The sequence below is a fragment of the Sceloporus undulatus genome, chromosome 2 (assembly GCF_019175285.1).
Source record: "Sceloporus undulatus isolate JIND9_A2432 ecotype Alabama chromosome 2, SceUnd_v1.1, whole genome shotgun sequence".
NCBI lineage: Eukaryota > Metazoa > Chordata > Lepidosauria > Squamata > Phrynosomatidae > Sceloporus > Sceloporus undulatus.
In genome coordinates, this window is record NC_056523.1 from 37,331,891 (window position 1) to 37,356,944 (window position 25,054).

At 41.7% G+C, this 25,054-nt stretch overlaps 1 long non-coding RNA gene across 1 annotated transcript in view; it reads left to right on the top strand.

The window, feature by feature from the left end:
- Positions 1–22,887: 22,887 nt before the first annotated feature.
- LOC121921132 overlaps positions 22,888–25,054 on the top strand; it is a 28,372-nt gene continuing 26,205 nt past the window's right edge. The window contains exon 1 of the long non-coding RNA XR_006101849.1: positions 22,888–22,955. This is a non-coding gene — a long non-coding RNA (uncharacterized LOC121921132). The remainder of the gene's footprint in view (positions 22,956–25,054) is intronic.

Here is a 25,054-nt window from a genome sequence, read left to right on the forward strand (position 1 = left end):
CTCCACCAAGGAAAGGTCCAGGAAGGCAAGCCAGAATCCCATGGAACAGTGGTGGCCAAACTGAGTGTGTTCAAGTTTGTCTCTGCCCCTCTGGGAGCTGAAAGACTGACAAGAATGCCAGTAGTGAAGAAGAAGTTGATTTCTGGTTTTCAGAAACAGTGCAGAGGAAGCAGCATCACTGTGTTTAGCATCAGCTGATGCAGAGGTGGGTTGGGTTGGACTTTCCTACCCTGCTCTCTGCCTCAGTCATTCTGCTCCTCCAGCAATATGGTTGACATATTCCAGTTCCTTATATCCAGGCATCTAATTTGCATATTATGCCAATCATTATAATTATACATATTATTAATTTGCATTCTGATTATGAAAACTCAGCTCATTAATCACTGCACCTTTTCTACCATAATGTTTCATCCTCAGTACCAGCCCCAAGCTAAGAGGTCTCCCCCCCTCCTTACTGTCTTCAGCATTTTTGGAAATGAAGTTCCACTGTGCTGCCTAGCAGTGTTCTAGGCCACTGACACAATCACCACACCACTTAAGGCCATCTCTGCTTGCCTACTTTCCTTTCCAATCTTCTGGGTCTGATGGGGGAAGGGGAATGGAAGAATAAGGTGGTAATGCTATCTCTGTGCAGTAGCAACTGGAGCCTGCAGGACAGGATGAGGCTCCCACCAGCACTGGTCTTCTTGCATGGTTTCCTGCTTCATTACCAGTGCCACATTTTACTCTACCCATTGGCCTGTGACAAAGGAGAACTCTGGGATTAACTGTTTCAATTGACCCAATTGGCTGGGACATTTTTCAGTCTCTTCAATCTGGGTTTTCCGAGGTTTTCCTGGACAAATGGCTACCCTATCCAGCCAGCTTGCTACCACCTGATCAGACTGATGCTGAGGGGGCCAACACTGCTGCCTCCAAAGGCCAATTCAGGTCTGGCAGAGCTGCTCACCCAGCAGATGTGCCAGACTCTGAACAGAAGGCACTGCACACCCAACAACAGCTGCTGTTGAGGGAAGTGGAGCTGCAGCCTCCAGAGCAGAATCTGGTGTAGCTGCTCTCCCAGCAACCATGCCAGACTCTGAACAGAAGGCACTGCTCCCCAGTAGCAACCACTGGTGATGGAGACAGTGTTGTGGGCACCAAAGGGCCTGTTCAGGGTCTGGTGCAGCCGCTGAGGGAGTGAGAAATGGAGGCAACACACTTTCTCATTCACCAGCAGCTGCACCAGTCCCACCAGATTTACACCTCCCTCTGGGATGTCACCCACTGTGGTCTGCACTCCTTACAGCCCTGCAGTGATGCCTCTGTGCAGGGGTTCCATGAAACCATTTAAAATGTGAGGTGCTGATTCAAGGGTAGATAACAAACCCCCTTTCCCAGGAAGTGGGCAATGTGGGGTTGTTTGTTTGTTTGCTTGCTTTTGTAGGCCTCAAGCAGCCATGGATCATGCTTTGCCCATTCCTACTGTAGGAACTACATACTGGCTTTGAACATTTCAGTGCAACTGAGAGAAGAAGCTAGATAAAACTCAAACAGAGCCATTTATTAAATTTATTTACCAACCATGAAACCCATTGGGGGGGGGGGGGCAACATTTTCAGTAGCTAATTCCAAATTATGAAATTGCTTCTCTTAGGAAAGCTGTCTGTGCTTTAGATTTGCTTTGTTAAGGAAACAATATAAGAATCTTTCTGCCTCCTCTTACTCTGCAGTTATGTTCAGAATACAGAAATAAATTAAAGATTGTTGTGTTGTATACATGAATTACAATTTTTCTCATGCAGTATGGTGGCCCTATTGTATTGATAAACTATCAAAATGATAATAGCAACTGAAACTACAGTTGATACCATGCCACTGTCAGTGACATGGCATCAAACATATTTTGGCAGCTCTTGGGCTGCCAGTATCTTAAGCAGGAGGGACTATCTCAGAGCGAATAGTGGTAATCTTAGAGATGAAATAGTTAGCAAAGTCATTAGGAGAGAATGATGAAGAGACAGGAGGAGAGGGAGGTTTAAGCAACGAGTTGAAGATGGAGAACAAACGCTGCGGGCGCCTCTCATTGGCGGAGATCAATGATTTGTAATAATTCTGTTTTGCTATAGACAGGGCGCGTGAGAAGGAAGAACTGGCTGGGCTTCCTCTTTCTCACCTCCGTCCTTTAATCTCTGTCCAGCATTCAGCTGCACGCATTATCACTTCCACCCACTGCTCTGACCACATCTCTCCTGTGTTGGCATCCCTTCACTGGCTCCCTCTCCCTTTCCGCATTCAGTATAAGCTCCTGCTGTCGACATTCAAAGCCCTCCATGGACTGGCCCCTCCTTACTTATCGGACCTTCTTTCTCCTCACCTTCCCACCAGGGCCCTCCGTTCTGGTAGTCAAGGGTTCCTGTCCCAGCCCAGGATTTCCTCTGCCCCATCCCGGATTCGCCCCTTTTCACTTGCTGCCCCTCACTCCTGGAACCTTCTTCCTCCACAATCAAGAGCCATCACTTCTTTAACCAGCTTCAAAACGGAGTTGAAAACCATCCTGTTCAGAGAAGCCTTCCCAGACATTGCATAATTGTTGCTTACTATCTGATGTTCTTTTGTTGCCTGTTTATCGATCCATTTCCTGTATTGCTATGTATTGTATATATATTATCCTACTTGAGAGTATGTATTTTCCCTGGAAAATGATTAACCTTCCATTTTGAAGCCAAGCCCTCCCTCCAGTCCATCTGCCTTGGTCCAGGCCTCGGAGGTTGAGAGGAACTGCTGGACCTCTTACCCTTTCCCGTCACCACTCCCTTCTCCTTCTGTGTCATGTCTTTTTAGATTGTAAGCCCGAGGGCAGGGAACCGTCTAACTAAAAAGATTTACAGTGCTTCATAAATAAAGGTTAATAATAATAATAATAATAATAATCAACATCTGGAGATCAGTTTCAAGCAGCTTCTTTCACAGCAGTTGACAGACATCCGTCAGGATTTGTCAACGTAGCCGGAAACATGCATCTTTTTGCTTCTATACAGTGTCTTCTTAGTTAGCCTTGATGTGGGGCTAAGGGGTGGATGTTTGATTCTTCCTCAGAACGAGGCATAAATTGATTTCCTGTGATTGTCTGTTTCACTAATGGAGCTTAGGGGCCTTATGGCTTAAAAGTATTGTTCAGCCTATCTATATACAAGCAAGTAATCTGCATCAGACCTGTATATTAATAACAATTGCTTTCCTTGAAAAATGTAGATTTAAATGTGAATTAAAGAGAGAGTGTGAAAGAACAAGTGAGAGAAAGAGAGCACATATTCTAAATGGAGCAAAATGAGGTACTTCAACAAATATTCTGAGAGAATTTGTATAGCAGCTCAACAAACTATTCTGATCGAATACAAAAATGCCATTCAGCTGCTTCAGCCTCCAAATGATTTTAATTTGCTGAAAATTGCTTTGACAATGCCAAACCCAAGCCCTTGCCACATGACTGCATTCTGCAACCACTTTACATTTTCATTTTCAATGAAAATTAGACTGAAAACATTCCAGGCTTTTCTACACAATTAGGTCATTGTACAACAAAATGGGCACCCTCTCCTTTGTCCTCTACATTCATGCATGCTCTTCAAGGTTTCTTTACAGAAAAGCCTCTTAAATGGACATTTTGGATTGTGAAGGTGTTATAACAGTCTGTCTCTCTGATGAGAGTACATGACTCTAAGCAGGGTTCCTACCCAGCCTCTATAACAGATCCTACCATTAGGCAGAGTGAGGCAGTTCACTCTAGCAGGGTTTGGGGCAAATGCTATTCCTTCCTGTTGGAGGACAAAGTTCTGTTTGCTCAGTGACCTGTCCTGTATGACTTAAAGCTTCCAAGTAGACAAAATGTGTAACACCCCGACTGCCAAGGTTGAACCCTTGCACCTTAAAACAGTTCTGGAAGTGGGTTCATGTTGGTGCATGGAGTGGTCTCAGGAGTGTTCAGGTAGCTACTCACAGCTGGAAATTATCTAATGCAGTGGTTCCCAAACATTTGTCCTCCAGATGTCTTCGACTTCAGGTCCCAGAATTTCTGACTTTGGCCAAGCTGGTTATGGCTTCTGGGAGCTGAAGTCCAAAACACCGGGAGGGCCAAAGTTTGGGAACATTTTGCTTTGACCTTTGCACTGAAGGTCACTGTCCTAATGCAATAAATCTAAAGTCAATATGCAAGTCTTTCACCCCAGCTTTCCTCCTTAAAGGCCTTTTTCCTTGGTAAGAAAGATGACAGAAGAAGAACTAAGATGAGACAGGAGGACTACATACAGAGGTACAATTACTTCATCTGAACTCACACACAGTTTTGTGTCTGAAGGACGATGACTGTAGGATAAAAGCTTTGTCTGGAGCTACACTAAGATTCATATAATGCATTTTCACACAGTTGTATTTCATGTGAAGAGTTGATTACACTGACATTTTGCTGGATAACAATGTTAACAGAACTGCATTACAGATATTTACTCTGTATCTTCAAGTGTAATAAAGAAAATCAACCAGGTTTTTTTTTTAAATGTTGTTTCCTTTGGCAAAAAACAAAACAAAACCAAAAAAAAAAAAAAAAAAAAAAACCAAAAAAAAAAAAAAAACCCCAGAAGTAGCGCTCTCTCTTCTTTTGGATCTTGGGATGCTGGGAGTGCAGCCAAGACAGCCATATGGCAAAACTGTCATGACACCATAATAAAGCTTTAGTTCCAACTAGACTCAAAAAGTAACCTGGTTAAAATTAAGGACTGTAGACGAAAGGCATACCGTTGTGATCACCATCTTCATTCCAGATAGAATCAAAACACCACAGAGAAATCTACACGAAACAGCTTTGTAATCAGACAGAAACCAGATGGAAAGACTGGAAACAACAAACCTGTTTTGGCTTGAATTCCTTGGCAGGAAGAAAGATTGCTTCATTAAAACGTGAAAATCTTAAAATGCAGCTCCCATTCATGTCCAGCACCTATGATGTTTCAGAATTTCAATGCATTTGAAATAACTTCTTCTACACATAGAGACCTTTTGTCTCTTCCTTAAGTGCAAAGGTCAAAGCAAAATGTTTTACCACCCCTTCATAAGACTCTTGGGAGTTCCTAAAATGTCCCGTACATTGCTTTCTGCAATAGGACTCTGCTAATAAAATTCAAAAGTGGAAACCCAGGCCATGAAAAACTAGAATTCCACTAAGTAAGAAAGGAGAGCCAGCATGGTGTCATGATTTGAGCATTGTACTATGACTCTGTAGACCAGGGTTTGAATCCCCACTCAGCCATGGAAACTGACTGGGTAACTTTCAGCAAATTACACTTTCTCAGCCTCAGGGGAAGGCAAAGGGAAAACCTCTTCTGAACAAATCTTGCCATGAAACCCCTTAGGATCACCATTGGTTAGAAACAGCTGGAAAGCACACAGCAGCATCAGGAACAACAACAACAACAAGAGAGAGGGGGGCATTTCCTTGGGGAGGAATTTTTGGGAAAATTTTCATGGACGTTTGGAAAAACTGTTCAACCTTATTAATAAACCACCTATTTTTAAGTAAATCTTTTTTTAATCCAGGGCTGTTGTTGCTTTGGCAAATCAGCAATTTAATTATGTGCAACTCCAGGCTTGTTTAATAATATCATTATCATGTCACCCCTGCAGCAATTGTCTATTCATGCTATCAAGTGGTCTGTGCTAAAATAACAGGTTGCACATTTCTTGTTTTCTTCCAGATATTAAAAAGGTAATACTTTGCTTCCCTCCCATGCTATTGTTTCTCCATTTGAAGCTGGCATATTCATCGTTTCAATTACACAGGAGCACTCCATGTTGCTGTCAGATGTAAAATGTATTGCTGTTGGTGGCTGGCAAAGATCTTCTTCTGCCTGCAGTTCTAGGGCTGAGAGTGAAGCAGGGCCAGCTTTTGATGCATCATCTCAATCACAGTTGTGAGTTAACCTAATTCATGGCTGCAAATGATTACGATGATTTACCGCAAGCTAGCATTGTATTGATTCTGGATCCCAGAAAGACATTTATTCACTGCAAACAGAGACACAGTGAGATGTATGTTACTAGTGACTCCAGATTAGCAAGGGCCACATGGAGCAAATCCATAAATTTCTAGTCTACATTGAAAGCATTATGCATATCTTGGCCTTGTTGGATCAGGGCAAATACACTGACATACAAATCATGGAAAAGGGCAAATGGATCACCTTGCATCTGGACACTGGCCAGAATCCTGTTTGGGAATTTTGTCATCTTAGGTGGACTTACATTGGTAGTAATTAGAATTGGGCAGTTCTGTAACGTCTGTAACCAGTAAGGAGCTGCTCTTATTTTACTATGTAGGGGAGCTGGCACGGTGACTGCTGCACAATGGGACCAATGTGTGTCATTCCCATAGTACATTACCATGGCTAGGTAGAGCAGGATACACTAGATAATGCCCCATTACACACCTTCGTATTCACTAGCAGGGTTTATTAGCACCTCTTTTACATACCCAAATATACTTAAAGTTACATAACATAGATCATAACAGGGGATTCCAGCCAATGTAAATAAATAAATAAAAGAGGGATTTTTTCCCCTGTGCTATCAGTATAATCTAAATGTTGCTAATGGGACAGTTGTGTTTCATACTCTTCTTTCATACCCATAGTATCCACCCATAGTATCCAATTCCATTACAAGAAGTAGAAAAAAGGAGTAGAGGTGCAGAAACAGACTTCCAGATTTAGCACTTAAGTGTGCTTCCGCCAAGGAGAAATGGGCTGGCAAGGAAACAGTCTCCTGGCAGAATTCTCTATGTAAATGAACAGCCCAATCTGCATGCTGGCATATGTACTCCAAGCACAGCAGCTGGTAGCATCAGTATGTGTGTGTGTGTGGTGTCTGTATAAAGGAATCTGTGTTGGAAGAATAATCCTGCTTACGTTTAAGGCAAAGTAAGTAAGCAATTACCATTTGGAATACTGATAATGGAGAGGTTAAATGAGATTAAAAATCTAAACCCTCCATTGAGCTGGAGCTGCCAGAAGGTTAGGATTTATTTTCCACAGGAGGATGGTTTTTATGTATCTCTCTTAGTTTATAGCCGTCAACTGGCTTCCAAGTCTACTGGAATGGATTGGGAACAACAAAAGTCTACGTGGTTCTGGCACCCTAGAAATGGATGAGATAAATCAGGTATATAAGGCCTTAGGTTGCTGACCTGACTGAGAACAACATACAGGAGAAACCCCTGTACTCACCCCTCTGAAAGATAAATTTATATCCCACCTATCAGGATTGAACTGGCATGCAATATGCATACAAATATGGCTTCTGGTGACATGGCGGTCTGTGAATGATACTCCTAGAAAAGGCTCCAGAGGGTAATTGCAAGTTGCAGAGACAGGATCGACTGGGGTGATATACCAGCCAGTCAAAAGGGTCCCCCTGGTAAAGGGGAGGTAGAGGGGCTCGACAAAGGATCTCCAGCTCCAGGTACCCACCATTTGAAGAGAAATTCAATCTTGACAAGAAAACTGTGATAAGTTTGCCTTAGGAAACAACTTGAAGGCATACAACAATAGCTGATAAGGCAAGTTTCTCTGCTATCCCCTTTGCTCCCTATTTTGCTCTTCAGACATGCTCAGCAAGGGATTCTGGAGGCAGTTGCTGTTTATGTGACTAAGTGTAGGCAGACACACACAGCTCCAGCAGGATCCACTTCAGCAAAATCCCATTATTTTCCAGAACAAACTTTATTGCATTGTTTACTGCAGAAACAGTGGTACAAATTAATATTGAAAGCCTGTGTTTCTCCAGCCCTCCTTCAGCATCCTGCCGTTTCAGTGTTGCTTTAAAAAACACAACTTCCTGCTTGATATAGAAGGAAGAAAATAGGGAATGGTCAGATGTAAAAAGACTGTGTTAAAAGGAGTTTCTTTGTCAGAGGCTTTGTTAACTGAGACATGCCTTGCATTTTGTTACATTTCATGTTTTTTCTTTTTCTTTGTGATGCAGAGCATTTTATTGTTGTTTTTTCTTTTCTTCTTCCTTTTCCTCTCCCTTCTCCTCTTCCTCTTCCACCGCCACGACCTCTTCTTCTACCTCCCCCCCCAACAACAAATGGAGGAATAAAACTGAAGACTTTCCCCCATGTCCAACAAGTGTTCCTTCATCCATTTCTACACACATGCACGAAAATAACTGGTTTCTTCAGTAAAGTACCCTCTGGCTGAATCAGGATTTGGACTTGGCTCTTTGGGGGTCTTATCTGTTATCTCAAGCCTTCCCCTACCTCTCCATAAACTATGGGAATAAATGTCTTATAACTAGATGTTTTAAACACACACACACACAGGAATTTATAACCCCTTTAAACTCTTATTACATAGCGAAGGCCTAATGGTCTGTCTTAGGAACAGAGCCATTGTTTCTGTCTCCAGCTGTCGCTTTGATTGACTGGTTTGGTTACTCTTTCCTGCCATTAAGTAGAAAAGCACAACTGGCCTTTTATGCCATCAAATGACTATAATCTTTGGAACTAATTTGAGCCACTTGAATATAAAGGTCACCAGAGGCAGATGCATTCCTCAACAGTCGAGAGTGCAAGGCGGCTGCTTAACTCCCTCATCTTGTTCCCTTCGCCTCCATCACAGTCTCTCTCTCTCCAGCTTTGCATGGCTATCAGATAAACGGGTATGAGATGTGCTTGAAATGTGTATGAGAGGGAAAGGTGATGGAAAGCTGTTGGCAGTCTGACTCTCCCACCTCTTCACTCAGACCTACAGCAGCTTGGCACTCCAGTTGGCTCCTTCCAGGGAATCACTTGTAAAATGAGCTTTACATTTCCACAGCTGCTGCTTTGCCTGTAGCGGCCGCTAATTATGACTGAGAGGCTTGTTCCTTTTAATGCGCTCTCCCTTTAATGTGCTTTCGGTACTTTGTTTCTGCCTGTTTTATGGGCGTTAGGACTTTTAATAGCCCATAAATTGCAAAACGGACTCTGGCACCATCTGACTTTTCTAACGGGGATGTGAGAGATGTACGGCATCAGCTATCTTCTCTCCAGTGATAATGAGACAGTCAGGGCCTAGGCTGGGGACAGCTATTAACCTGAATTTGTAGTGGGTTTGGGGCTAAGTACAAATTCATCCCTGAAGGAGGAAATACTAAACAACCAACAAGGTAGTGCCCACAATCATGAGACAACAATATCGAAATCTATTTCAAAATGTATATTAAAAGGTTGTGGGTCTTTCTGCTTGTGTATGTCTCTAAGTTGCCTGTCAACTTATGGTGGCCCAATGAATTTCATAAGGTTAGGTAAGGAATACCCAGGGATGGTTTTGCCAGTTCCCTCCTTTAAATAGCCCACAGTACTTAGTATTCATTGTTGGTTTCACATCCAAGGACTAACCAAAACTTACTCTCCTTAGCTTCCATAATCAAACAGGATTGTAGTGTCTTTAGGATACTGTCTACTAAGTAAATTAGGGGCATTCCTGCTGACAGGAGGGAAAATAGCAACAGCTCTCTCCAGTTGCTAGGAAATCTAGTTAGCTTGCCTTTCAGATCCTTGCATACTTCGGTGCACAGAGATGACAGATGACAGATTCTGCCAATGTGCTGACAGACTTGATTGTTAATGATCTCTTCCCAAAAGAAAAGGGTAGACAATACCAATACACCTTATGAAATTCATGGGGTTGCCATAAGTCAACAGGTGACATGAAGGCACCCCCTCACTGAATAATATACATCCCAAACTAGCCCCCATTCTTTTAAAACCTTATATATCTTTTCCCTTTACTGTGTGTGTGAACCTGTTTCATGCATGACATTTAAGACAATATGAGCAAAGACTGTGATTGGACACAAGAGACGATAAGAAAATGGGCTTAAATGGAGATCAAGCTGTGTGGTAGTAAAATGCCACTTTGGTTTTGTTTTAAGTCTAGTTCCTGGGCAAGTTCCCACCTCCTAGGAGAAAAGAAGACTAGAAATAAAATAACATAAAACCAAAATAATCCATGGGCCCAAACAGACAGGCCAAAATAAAGCTGCTTTGGGTCACTTTGGAGGCATGCTGTTTAAATGACACACACATCTTAAGAGGTCAGAAGCTGCACCAAAGCTGTGGCATGGTTCTTAGGATGCATGCATCATTTAAACAGCATACTTCCAAAGTGACCTGATGCAGCTCACAAATATATGAGTTTGATTATGTGATTATTCATTATAGGTGCAGCATTCTGTTCATGGACAGACACATACCCAAGGATTGAGCCGTCAATTAAATTTATTTATTTATGGCTCAAATTCTGAATCTAGCCTCATATTCAACCTTGCTGACCTTTTCCTCCTTTCCTCCATGCCCTCCAAAACCAAATGAAAATGTTCCATGGAGCATGCAAATGTGCCCCCTTTTAAAACTCAGTCACAGAAATTGAGGGTTATCTGGATTAGCTGAATGCAAAATTCCAGAGACTTTGTGTATGAAGCTTATCACTTGGCGTTTAAAATCTCCTCCAGCCCCTCAGGCTGCAGACGGGATGCAGGATGGAGGCGGGGATTACCACACACTAAATCGCTGACAAATCGCTGGTTGCCATCAGCCCGGGTCCCAACCTGGTGCAAGCCACACTCCACCAGCACTTTTTTAGAAGTCAGAAAGCTTCTAAAAAGTGCTCATAGAGTGTGGCTTGGACCCGGACTGATAGCAGCTGGTGATTTGGTGGAGATCTAGTGTGCAATAATCCCCATCTCCATCCTGTGTCCCGCCTGCAGCCCGGGAGGCTGGAGCCAATTTAAAAAGCCAAGTGATCATCTCCATCATGGTATCCAACGACAGCTGACATTAGCATAGTGTAATATTTCGGCATGTCGAACTATACCACATCTCTCCTCTCAACATCCCCCAGGCTTACAGAGAGATAGCCAGATGCTTATTCAGTCCCCTTCCCCATTCTAGACTAGCAGCAGAATGACCAGGAAGTCTGATAAATAGTGAGTTCATGGTGGGGCTTTGGTTATTGCTTTAAAAAAAAAAAAGGGTCCTGACATTTGGGAAGCCCTGATAGAAAGAATATTACAGGAGCAAGCTTTGCAGTTTTGTCCCAGCATATCAATGTCTGGGTGTTCCAGAGGATTTTCCTGCACAGAGAAAGGTACACCATTTCTGTGCAAAAGAAAATATGTTTTCTGGCAGGTATATTGTGGGGGGGGGGGGGGGGGAGGAGAGTGTTACAACTTTGGCAATGGTATCACAGTTGTGACTAAGGAGTGATTGCAAATATGGAAAAGTTACTCATCAATGATTGTTCCCTCTTCAGAATCTCCATTTAGTTCTGATTGTGACACTATTACAACAATTGTGACTGCCCACCTGAACCTATTTTATTTGGTATCAGCTGCACAGGAAGAAGGATGCCATTTCTGTCAGGGTTTTATTGGGGAAGGGGGGATTCCAGGCCAGTATACTGTAGGTTGCTTACATTAAGTAGCTGATAGAGAATACTGGTCAGTATGCAGGAAATGTGTTTTCAATACACAAAGTGTTTTGCATGCAGAAAAGTCTCTGAAGCACTTTGTGATGCTTGAATATGAAGAGAACACTGTGGAAAAATATTAATTTTTTCCTGTCAAGGAAAGAGAATCGCAGTAGTAATTCTTCCTTGCATGTGAGGACTAAATGATCAAGCATTTACATCCCTACCAGATTTTGGGGGGGGGGGGGGCTGTGATGACTGCTTCTGAGGCTTGTAGGCTCTGCCAAGATGGGCTGCATATGTAGTCCTCCAGATGTTGTTGGACTGAAGTTCTCATCAACCCAGCATCATCAGCCTCTAGAAGGTCACACATTCCCCTTCCCTTTTCTGTATGATAAACATGTCTCTCACATTAAGTATCTTCTAAGTACTTTAAGAAAGCTTTTTGCTGTTCACTGGGAATTTTTTTGCAAGTTACACAGAAAACATCTACCTTGTTATCAGTTCTACCTGAATTCTTATGTCTTCCTGCAACGGTTCCATCAAGATAAGGCAAGAAGAATTATTTTGTAACTCCTTTTTGTTTTCTATCATTTTTCAAGGCTAAATCATCAGGAAAGGGTGCTATTTGTATCAACTCAGCATCTTGTTTTGATCCGATTCTCTGATTACCAGCTTTTCAGGGTATGGCAACTTCATTGCTTTTGTGAGTACATATAAATCTGCAAGGGAAGGGAATATAAAACATTTTATAACTTGCAAGTGTTGGTCCATTACATCAAAACAGAAAATAAGAGAAGGGCTCTCATGCACTCCTTAGTACCATGGTCCAAGCAGGAGGCAGAACAGTGCCTCCTTCTGGCACTGTGGGCTGAAATCACAGGCCATCAGTAGGACTAAGTAGCATTGAGAAAGCATTTCATTTCTCCAACACTTTTCTTCAGGATGTTAAGCAAGAAAACATAACCCAGAGTAGAGCTATCACGGAAAAACCTACATAACTGTAGTTAGTGACAAGAAGGGGTACAGAAGGTGTCCCGAGAAGGATGACAAAGATGGTGTGGAAGGTGGAAGGCCTATGAGACCTATGAGCAAAGATTGAAGGAGCTGACCATGTTTAGCCTAACAATTACAAGGTGATTAAGAGATTATATGAAGGTACGAGGTGATATACATCTTCAAATATTTGAAATACTATCAAATAAATGATGGAGCAATTCCACATATCCTCCAAAAGTTCATGGATGTAAATAAAGACACATGTGGCCAAGTAAGATCAGAATCTGGTCAAGATGGCAAAAACTATTAATGACAGAGAGCATACAATCTAAGAGAGGCTGCAGCAATTCGCTTTTGCCTAGGTCTACTGGGAAGGGTAATATTCCATCCTGTCCTTTCCTCTCTCCCCTGCTGAATTAATTGAGAGCAAATTACTTTTGGACTTTGATTTCAGTTTGCAGCAACTGAAGTAAAATAAGGACAAAAGGGGAATGTTGAGGGGAGGAAAGAGAAACCAGGACAGTTGAAAAAAAAATGGACAACAGATAATTAATTGAGATTGTCCTTTCCAAACCAGGACAGTGGAGGTTATGGTTCCACTGCCACCACATTGTTCCAGAAGGTAGGGTCTGAATCAATGAATACCCATTACAAAGGAATTTAGATTAAACAAAGTACTTCCTGATAGGACCAGATTGTCTAGGAAAGCAGTGGAATCTCCTTTGCGAAACACTGTTAAGACAAAATGGCCACTTATCAAGGATGCTCTGGTAGATTTCCCACATCAGCAAGGTCACTTTTGTGTTTCTTTCCCACTCTTTAATTCTATGATTCCAATTCTTTGCTTGGTTTCAATAGGGCTGGGTCTAAAGTGTGGTCCTGGGGATACATGTGGCCCATGAGACTGTGTCTGTAGCTTTCTATCTCTCCAGATTGTCTAGACCAGGGGTAGGCAACCTGCGACCCGCGGGCCGGATGCGGCCTGGTGAGGCCTTGGGACCGGCCCCAGCCCAGTCCTGCCGCCGATTGCCGCCGGGGCCTTTGGGGGGCAATTGTCTATAGAAGCCTCAGAAACATGCATTTATATTAACATTTTTAAAAAAATCAGCAAATTTTTTTCCCGGTTCCCCCATTTTTTTAAAAAAAAGTGTCTTCCATTTGAAAATTTTGTCCTACATTTGTCCTGGTTTATTTATATATTTAATTTTTTTAAAAAAATATTTCATTATTTTTTTTTTGCTTCGGCCCCCCCAGTTGTCCAAGGGACAGCAACCCGGCCCCCAGCTCAAAAAGGTTGCCTACCCCTGGTCTAGACCATCCTTTTGTTTATTCTTGTACTGGCTCTGTATTGTTTTTGTTTCCATTTGACATTCAAGAGATGTTAAAATACAACGTGGACTACAAAGAGGATAAATCAATAAATAAATGTCTATTGCACAGGCCACCTGCATTTTAAACCACTTTTTTGCACCTCTGTTAAATATCACACTCTAATCATCCAATGCCCTTAAACTCCCTAAATGCAGCATTTTGGTGTTATTTATTCCCCACACCAACCCACACCATCTAAATAATAACCTGTACATACAGAGAGTGGGAAAAAGAAGTGACCTCTGGTCTCCTACAGTTTGAATTTTGTTCTTAGTTGAAAATGAAACCCTGTGGGGGTGGATAGAGGAGACCCACCCACTGGTGGTGCCCTACCTCACCCTTGTTTGTGTTTGCTTTGACAGAAAGAGTTTATTTAGTTGGAGGATGTGATTCATCCCATCTCTCTCAGCTCCCGCAACTCATTTTCAGAAACGTCTCTTGACAAAAGACAAGCCCAGACCTGTCGATGCAATAAAATCCTCCCACCATAACTTCCCACCCCCACTCAGCCTTATGTTAAACACTGAGAGCACTGGGTGACTCACACAGCCACCCTCCAAGGCTCTTGATCAGTCTGTTTAAATTGCATGCTCTGGGAGCTGCCTAGGTCCCTTGGGTCTGTTGGCCCTGACCTGAAATCTCAGTGGGAGGACAGCCTGCCTCTTCCTGGCATAGATTTGTGACTGACTTTACCTCTTTGCTATTTAGAATATTCCTAAATTCCTGGTAAGATTAGGTAGCTAATGGTTTGTTCACTTCATTTAAAAATAACTGACTATTTCTGAACTTCCCTCTCCTTGTTTCTTTAATGTATACAGTATATCACATCAGCAACTGGAAATAACTTGACTGTCTGTATCTAACCTAGGATTTGGCCTTGCTCATGTGATAAACTGTTCAACAGAAATACACCATTGTGGTTAAAGAATGGTTAAAGATAGCACCGCACCACACACATAATATGAAAATGGTTGTATCCTTTTATGTGGAGTTTAAGAGATCATTTTAATACACAGGAATGGTGGTGGCGCTACCTCAGAGGAGTAGACAAAGGGTAACTGGAAGCTTGTTCTGCTTCACAGGGGTGGAAGTTCAGATGTACATATTAGTTGCAGATTTCTTCAGATGGATCATGGTGGATGGCTGCTGAAAACCCAAATGTCCAGAAAAAAGAAGAAGAAAAAACCAATTAAACAAAAGAAGCATACATGCATGGAGCATTCTGCTGAGTTCAAAGAAATTCAAAATTTAACTTTGCCAAGTTCCATTATAGGACGAAGAAGAAAAGATGTGAAGGAATGATTCATTTAATCTAGAAAGAAAGGAAAAATAGATTTATTGTGCAGTGTCAACAGCAGCAAAGCCTCTGAAAGAAAGAAAAAGCTGCAAGCAATCATAAGGTATGTAGAAAGCTCGTAAATCCTGGAGAAATAATAAACACTAATAAATGCTTAGGAGGATTTTTTTTATTGTGTCCTGCTTTCTCGCCAAGCAGCTTAAGCAGTCAATATGGTTATTGATATGAAAAATAATATGAGAAAAAAGATTTTCAGAAAGGGAAAGAATATGGCTTCCTTCTCTGATCCTAACTTTGAATTTTAAAATCAGAAAGAGCAGTGTTTAATCAAATAAGAGGTAGGCTTGACATGGTTTATTCAGTCAAGAAGAGTGCTCAGCCCTTTAGAAAATCCCCTTTAACAACAAAAAAGAGGCATGATTTCTTCTCACGGAGGTGTTTGACCAAGGGTAGGGAGTTATGTGACTCCAAATTATGGCAACCTTGTCTTTCTTGGCAAGAAGGCCATTTGTGTGACTTGCTCAAGGTCACCCAAAGGGTTTTCTTCACTGAACATGGATTTTGAAACTTTTTCTCCCAGATTCCTAGGCCAACACTCAAATCACTACATTATGGTGGTTCACTGGCAAAATCTGGGACAAAATCTAGAGTGTGCAATATGACCATACCAGGTGACACCATTCAGAAGGGGTGACACCAGGTAGCATTGAAGCATTCCAAGGATCCCTCCCCAGAAAGAAAGGGGAGACTCTTCTTGGTGTACCACTCCCCTCTGGAGGGTGACGATTGAGGTGAAGCTGTGGTCCTTTCTCTCTGCTCCTTACTCCTACAACCTCTCCTTTCTGATCTGTTTGACTCCTTTGTGCCTTTATTGTCTGTGTGGGGGGGGGGGCATTTTTAGCTGTGACTTCCTCTTTCTTTGAAGGCAGAGATCTTTTGTTCTTAGGGGGGCATCTTTGCTGTCTTTGCTGTTTTGGGTGGTGGACCATAGTGGCAGCAGGATACTGTGTGAGCACCTCCTCCCCATCTGCACCCACATCCGGAGGTCCATGGGGTAACAGCATGCTGCTCCCAAATTATGGAATGGCCTGTCGGAAGAGATCCGGAACATTACCAATCTGGACAGCTTTAAAAAGGCTGTCAAGACAGATCTTTTCTGACAGGCATTCCCTGAATAACTCACTTAATCATCCACTGATATGGATTTTCATACAGAAAACCCTAGGATGCTCATCTCTCTGTTGTTTGATTGTCATCTTAATTAATCTAGATGCTATTTTATTACTGTTTCTGTGAATTATAGGTTGTTGGTTGGAGGGAGGGATAATAGATTTTATTTCATATTGCTGTATTTTATTGCATTTTATTTCACTGTTGTATTTTACTGTTTTATTGTTATATTTTATTATGTTGTAAACCTATTCTATTCTATTCTGTTCTGTTCTATTCTATGAATTACCCCACTGGGTGACATCAATCTTAGTGATGCCACTGAGCTGAGAAAACCTATTCCAAATTGTTCCCTAACTACTGGGTAACTGGGTAACACTAGGCCAATTACCTTTTTCGTCAGCTGGGATATATCTCACAGAGGATTTGCAAGAATAATATTGAGCTGGCATTGAGATGTTTTGGGAGGGGGGCATTCAGGAAGTCTGAACTGAGTGGACCAGCTGAATTTATTTGGTGATATTTATGGCCCAGGTAGGAAACCCTTCGATATTTTTGGCATTGCCAGGTGAAATATATAACAGAACTTCTGTACCTTTAATAGCCGTATAGCTGAGGGAATTTCAGCAGGTGTTACTTGTCATGCAAGCAGCACCTGCTGAAATATCTCTCATCTATGAAAATATTAAAGGTACAGGAGCCCTATCCCTATTTCACCTGCCATCTCTAACTTTAGGATGAAGGGGCCAACATTGTCTGAAAGCCAGCATGGGCTGCTAGTTCAGCATCATCCTATTCTTTGTGACTTCAGGATGAAACTATGATGTCACAGGAAGGTTTGTGTATGGGTTGCATTTAAAATATCGTATTTTCTCTCTCCTCATCCGTCTTTCTTCTTTTGCACTCAGCTTACTTCAGTTGCTGCAAACTAAGTTGGAAGTGCAAAAGTAATTTGCATTTAGTTAACTCAGCAGCGGGGAGAGACACACAGAGAGAAAGGGTGGAATGTTGCCCTTCCCAGTAGGCTCAGACAAAAAGCATGCTGTTGCAGCCTTGCCTAGCTTGAGTGTTTTTCTCATCATAGACTGTTTTTATCATACTCACACTCTGACTTTACCTGGTACATGTCCATCTGTTTTTCATAATTGCAGGCTATATTAATATATTCTGCACTGAAATATTACTTTCCACATAGAAAAAGCAGTTTTCTGGCCATAAAATGCTCTCACCAGGGATTATTCTGTGTCAAATGTGCATGTGATTGATTTGCACAGAAAACTGCATTTATTCTCTCTCTCTCTCTCTCTCTCTCTCTCTATATATATATATATATATATAGGTTTTTTTTTAAACAGAAAAGGCTGATTTCTGTACAAAATAATCATATACAAATTTTGCACAGAATAAGTCCTGAACTACAAAGATTATAGTCTGTCCAGGATTCTTCTTGTCAGTTTCTCAACACTAAAAAAAATACGTTTTTCTACCATTTTTAAATTTTTAAAAAATATTCCTTCCATGCCTACCACTGACTGTTTTCCAAAGGGCATAAAGGTCCCAGTGCACGTATTCACCATTCTCTCACCAGCTTCTCTTCTTGCTGCTGGCTTTTTCATGCACTGCAATTTTACCACTATGCCACACATACAAATAACTTTCACACTTTGTCAGAAAGCCCTGGCATGAGCTAAGGATGAATAGAGATCTGTATCCAGATTTTAAAGTCTCTTCATATACCAAGACCAAACTTTCTCCTCCTCCAGTGCTGCTTGCCCTGAAGTGGCTCAAAGGTCTTCCTAGGTTGTGCCAGGTGAAGAGGCAAAACCCTTCTTTGTGATACAGCATGGCAGTGAGCATTTGTTAACTTGGTACCATGCCAGGCAGCCTGAATTAAAATACATCCCTTAGTTTGTATTTGAATATGAATTTTGAGTTCTGCAGTGGGAGAAAGGTGAAATATTAAATCAATCAATTAATCAATCCATCCATCCATCAATCAGCTCTTTTCTAGGATAGCTCTTCAATTGGCCACTTTTTTTTTTTGAAAAGTAAGTAGGAGTCCTTCTCATAAGATCTAAACAGAAGCCAAAGTGGTATCTCCGTATAATGAACTCTGTATATGCTCTGGAACTCTACTCAAGTAAACAATATTGAATCAGCTAAGTAAATTGAGGGCATTGTTTTTATTTGGATTTCTGCATGTCTAATGGTTGCCATCTCTAGCTTTTTTCCCTTTTTCCTCCCACACAGATAAACTTTTTTTTTAATTTTGGAAGGGCATAAGAGGGTGATTTGCCCTAATACTTAAACTATTTTCTTACTTTAGATTTTTTTTAAAAAAGAAAAGGAACTTCCTTTATACCCATATGCTACTCAATAATCTGGAAACTTGAATATCAGCTTGCTTGCTTTGCTTCCAAGTTGGGAGAAGTTGGTTCACTGCATCGTAAGACTTGTACGTATAGAATAAAATAGTCTCCCCTTGTACACTATGTATATGTCATCTATTTTAGGTTGTTGATACCATATTTATATAAAAGCTTCAGAAATAATTCTTTAGGAAAAAGGAAGGAAAGAAGGAAGGGCAAAAATTAATCCCAGATTTTACTAGCCTAAATGTATTTATTTGCAGTAATGGCTGAGGTTTTTGAGAGCAGATGGGCCATCCCTGGGAGAATGATTGGTTTCCCTTCTTTTCTTATTCCATGATGTATTTTATGATTTGAGCAGGTCAGTGAATGCCATGTGTTCATTTCTAATCTGTAAGTGCTTTTTGCTTGCTTCATTCTTGGCAGCTGTAATATTTACCAAAGAGACCAGACATGGATAGATGATGGCCAGGTTCCAGACTCTTTGAAAGTTCGTAGCTTGGATTTTGGTCATAGATAAAGGAATATGGGTTGCTGGGTCTAACTACCAGCCCTCCCCTCCCCACTCCTCCTCCTTCTCTGGTCATGTTTCTGTTCATGTCGGTGTGTACGTGTTTAAATGTTCTTTGTAATATCCTTATTAAATCTGATACAGATGAGCTGTTATATGAAGAACAATAGGTGTCAAAATGATTCCCCAGATTTTCTCTCTTTTTTAATAGCCAGGGTGCGTTATAAATCCTTCATGCCCATTAACCTCTGAACTGTGTAAATGATATCTTTTCTGAGCTAAATTGACTGTATTCCCAGGCATTTGTTTGTTCAGTCATGGCTCCATATGAAACTAAAGCTAAAACAAAACCCAGACCATTAGTGCATGGTTCCCATAGATGACTGGTGAACATTGTAAAATGCTTTCCAAGACAGACTTTTGTAAATGGAACAACTGTCAATTAAGTGCTGTGTAGAGGAACTACAGAATACAGGACCCACACAACTTCACTCTCACATCAGCTTCACTGGCTGTAAGAGGGTGTTATATTTTTAAAACTGTGCTGTTTCAACTATTCTTTGAAATTTTTTGAAAGCATTTTTTAAAAATTTTATCGTATAAAACTCAAAATTAAAAACATACAAGCACAAAAAGACATTTACAATTGACATATACAAACATATGACAGAAACAATAAACAAAAACAAAATAAAAAACAAAAACAAAGCTTACTTCCTAGCTGTGGCTATGAACGCGTTAATGCATTTTCCCTTTATTACTGTCTTTTTAAAATATCTTTCACTATTATCTAGAGAGTGTCCTCTTTTAACCCTTCCCTTCATGTGTTAAGTTTGCGTCATTGTATCTGTGTCTCATCCAATAATTTCTATTTTATCAATCCTATCTATAATTCATCCTAAAATGAATTAGGATGTGAGGGCGATCTGGCTGCGACATCTGTCACTCCATTGATCGCCAGGGTTGATTCGACTGATCTGGCTGGCTAGGCGGGTGTCCCCTTCCTCCCTCACTGCTCCATGTGCGTCCCTCCTGAAGCTGCGTGCTCGGTAGAAGAGGACGACCATCTCAGATAGAAGGAGTGTACCGTTCTTCGGTCAAGGGTATATGATAGCTGCACTCCCCTGCTAGAACCTCCAAACAAGCTCGAAATCTTTTGAAAGCATTTTTTTTAAAAAAATATTCGTGTGATTAATATATTTTTATTTTTACATTAATTTTAAATTTTAAATGAATGTACATTTAATATAAACATAAAATTATAAATTTTAATTTATTAATAAATTAGCATTCACTTTTTGTGTTTTTATTATATTGTAAGCATTTATTTTGCAGAATTCAAAAACATAGCCATGTTAGTCAGGAAAATCAGTATGCAAAGGGATTTTGTAGCACATTCAATTGTGCAAAAGAAGTTGGTAGCATGAGCTCTCATAGACCTGAGCCTGCTTCTTCATGAATCTAAGAAAATAGGCTCAAGTCTATGAAAATTCATGCTATCAACTTCTTTCTTTTAGCTATTCTCAAAGGTGCTATAAGATCCCTTTGCGTACTGATTTTTATTTGCAAGTCATGTTGATCTTGGGGAAAAGATGGTATATAAATACTACTATTACTACTACGACTACTAAGAACTAAGTGGAAAGAAAAAAGCATGCAAAGGATTAGGCAGTTAATGAAACAATGCTCATGTAGAGATTGGCCCTGTACAAACAGCCCATTAAGCACGTACTGAGTATGTGCTAGGGTTGCCCAGGAGTGTCCTTTTCAGATGCTCCCTAACCCTAGGACGTACTCAGTACGTCAAATTGGCAGCGCCCTGTCTACATGGGCACCGCCATTTTGACGTGATGGCCGCATCACGTCCAAATGGTATGGTGCGGCCGTTATGTCCTGGCGCCGCTGCAGGGTGCCTGTGGTGCCCTTTCAGTAGCACTGAAAGGAGCTCCAAAACGGAGCTCTTTTTGTGCCGTGTATCGCTGGCGCAGCCTTTACATGGCCGCGCCAGCGATACTGAAGAGAAAGGGGCCGAGCGGCCCTCTTCTCTGTCTCCCTGCTGCTGTCGGGGTGTCCTTGGGGCATGAAGCCCCAAGGACACCCCTTTCCAGGCTGCGGGGAAGTGGCATTTTGCCGCTTCCAGAGGCCTGGAAAAGTGGCGGATTGGGGTCTCTGGGCTGCCACTGTGGCAGCTCAGGCCCCGATCCGTCAGGGAAAGGGGTGGGTGCAGGCCGCCCCAAAGGGGCAGTCTGTATCCCACAACTGTAAACCTTTTTTGAACCTTGAAGGATGTAGTATATTCTGGCTTCGTTTCTTTTACTTAATCTTGGCCATAGTCTTTGGCCAAACCAGTTTTTTTCTTTTCTTTTCTTTTGCGGGGAGGGGGTTGTACCCCTTCAATGTATAGTTGGGGAGGTGGAGCTTGGATATATTAATGAACTATAATTCCCAGAATACCCCAGCAAGCATGGCAGTCCACAAAGTAATTTTCCCAAACACTGTACTTTGGGGAATTGTGTTGTGCAAGGGTCCCCCCCCCCCTTTTTTTGTGTGCAGTGTAATGCATTCTCCTTTCAGTATAAACTGATGTTTCCATCACTGGGAACCAGTGCTTTGCAGACAGTCTCTAGACAGCTTGGATCACTCTGTATGTTGAATTAGTATCCACCAGAGCTTGGAGAAGATGACAACCTCCAGCCAAGGAGGGCAAGCAAGCCTGTGTTTTGGCATGGAAGGTTTGGATTACATGAACAAAGCTGGCTGGGGTATTCTCAGAGTTCTGGTCCAAAAACATATCCTTTCCAAACTCTGCTGGCATTAGGTGTGAGATATGAGTGTGATAAACTGGGGGCCAAACTAGGCATTTGGATTGAATGGACGGATGAAGCAAGGACGTCTTATAGCCCACTTAAGCCACAGGAAAGGGGAATTCTCGAATCATGTTATGAAAGCCTGGAAGACCTCTTCCATCCAGGAATGCAGATATAGGAAATATGTGGGCCTCTGGATCTTGGTTGGACTGCAATTCCCATCATGTCTCAAGTACAGTGGGGCCTTGGTATCAATGAGTTCAGTATCCACAGATTTCAGGAACTGAAGAATGAAACGAAGAAACATTGATGGCCAAGCTGAGAAACAGTCTGAGGGCAATGGCAGAGGCTGCTGTGGCAAGACTCAGGCAAACCGATGCCTCTTTCTCCCATGGACGACAATCTCACCACAAAGCCACAGTCAGAACAAATCTCTTCTTCACTCTCTTTTGTACCTTCACATCACAAAATCTAAACCTTAACCTCACTCAGTTTCACACCCTCTCACAAGGAAGCCACTTCCAGACTTTAAACTCCTTCTTTCCTACTTTCTCACAAGGAAGCCTCTGCCAGAATTTAACTCCTCTCCTGCTGATGCACTTCCCTACCGCACTCCTTCTGCTGCTCTTTCTGAGGTGGACTGGTGACAAACGGGTTTAAAATCTGGCAGAGGCTTTGTGATGGGATTGTTGAGAAGGTTGGAAAGGAGTCAGGAGAGAATTTAAATTCTGGCAGAGCCTTCATGAACGTAAGGTGGGAAACAGTGCAGGAAGAATGCCTTCCTGGTGCATGGACCTTGTTAAGGTTAAAGGTTAAAGATTAACCTGAATATCCACAGTTGTTGGTATCTGCAGGGTGTTCTGGAACCGAGCCCCCATGGATATTGAGGGCTCAATGTAAACTGGTTGCATCTGATGAGAACAGCAGTTCAACAACACCTGCAAGGTCAGTTTCCTTAACCCTAGCCTAAGGCATATTTTGCTCAAAACAGTGTTTAATATGCCTGGGTTTTCCTTCAACCACACCAACAAAGAGGCTATAAAGGTCTCCTCTATTTTGAATGTGCATGATCAGCAAGGCAAAACGTACAGGCCACATAAATCAGCTCTCAAAGTGTTTTGAGAGAAAACAAATCATGGCTATTCATCAGAGAGTTGCTTTAAAATACATAAATATCTCTTCTGTATTATTATTATTATTATTATTATTATTATTATTATTATGCATTGCATGAGAGTTTTAAGTGGGTGAGGAGCTTGGTTACACCTAACATATGGCGAACACGTTAATAAGGAGATGCATGACAGCTTGACAACTGTGCTAAAAGGTACTCTCTATTAAAATAATGAAGAGCTCATGAGGCATATTAATGGATTAACAAGCGAGGGCGGCTCCCTCCTAGAGTGAGGGCGACTGTCACTGGGCTAGAGTGGGGAAAAAATGGCATGGCATGGCATTGTGGGTGGGAGGAGACCCAACACACAGGCTAATTGTATTTTAGGCTTTTTGGATGCAGAAGCTGGCTCAGCAGGTGCTCCCCCTTCAGCAGCAGACTTCAAAGCCTGCTGGGTGTTCTCCTTTTAATTGTGACAGGCAGCCAGATCAACACACTTGTTTACCTTGGCTTTAAGCATATTAGCTGAATCAGCCAGCCTTGAAGAATCCTGGCAATTGTCTATTCCAGCTTCTCTTATCAATGCATCCTTGGGGTGGAAATCTCTGTGTGTTAAAGGTGGGGGTGAGATTATATTTTGGCAAACAGGGGGATTTCAGATTAGGTTCTGCTATTTTAAGCAGAAGACATGGTGTCTGAACATCCTAGAGGCTTCCCAAGTTGGATAATGAGATCATTTTCTTTCTTTGCTTTTTTTTCTTCTTCTTCATCCTCTGGGTAATTCAGTTTGCTTTCTGCTCCATTAATATCCATTTAAGGCTCAAGCACAGCTCCTAAGCACCACAGCAGTTTGAGAAAAGAACATCTTTAAAACAAGTAATGAAACAGCTACCGGGTTGAGACTGGGACCGGAGGCCGACTAGTCAGCCCAGCCACAATAAACAAATAATTTAACTACATTAACTTACATTAAATTAAAATGTATTCAAAGAAAGAAAAAATATGTTTAGTAAAAGAAGTTTTTACCAAATTTGTTCTAGTATATACAGAGCTTGGAAACATTGCTTTTTGGGCTAGAACTTCCAGACTTTCCTAGTCAGCATGGCCCCTATGTTTTTACAAGTTCTAAGGATGAATAACATTGAGATTGTGCGGTTTGCTCCTCATACTGACTAGGTTTTGCTTTCACAATCTTGAACCATGATTTATTGCTTGAACCATGATTTATTGTAATGAATGCGTCTTGGAAAGTGATGGGGCTCAATGCTCCCTCTGTCCTCTTTTTCTCTGACATGGCTGTGAGGCAACACTGAAGTTGAGGTGAAAATTAGAAGAGAGTAAAACTACCATTATCATATGCTTTCCTTTACAAATCTGTGGTGTGATCTCACTTGAGCACTTAGTACAGTGCTGACCATTGCACTTGGAAAACAATCTTGTATGAAGAAGTGCAAAAATGAAAAATCAACTTAACACTGATTTAAAATTAGTTGCCAGTGCAATGGGGGATGTGACTCAGAATTCTGTTCCTTAAAGAGAGCAAGGCTGCATCTGCACAGCACAAATAATGCAGTTTGGCCCCACTTTAACTGTCATGGCGCCATCCTATGGGATCCTGGGATTTATAGTTTGTTGTGTCACCAAAGCCCTCTGCCTAAGGTGGATAAATCATAGAACCATAGAGTTGGAAGAGACCGCAAGGGCCATCCAGTCCAAACCCTTGGCATGCAGGAAAACAAAACGACAAATCCCACAATTCATTAACATTGAACCGTGGCAGTTAAAGCAGCATCCAACTGCATTAATTATGCAGTGCAGATGTAGCCAAAGAGACTGTCAGACCTACTCTATTCCACAGAATCAGATCCTCACAGGGAAAGTCAATGTGGTCAAGCTGATCCACTTCCAGGCAGGTCTTGGAAAGATTAGT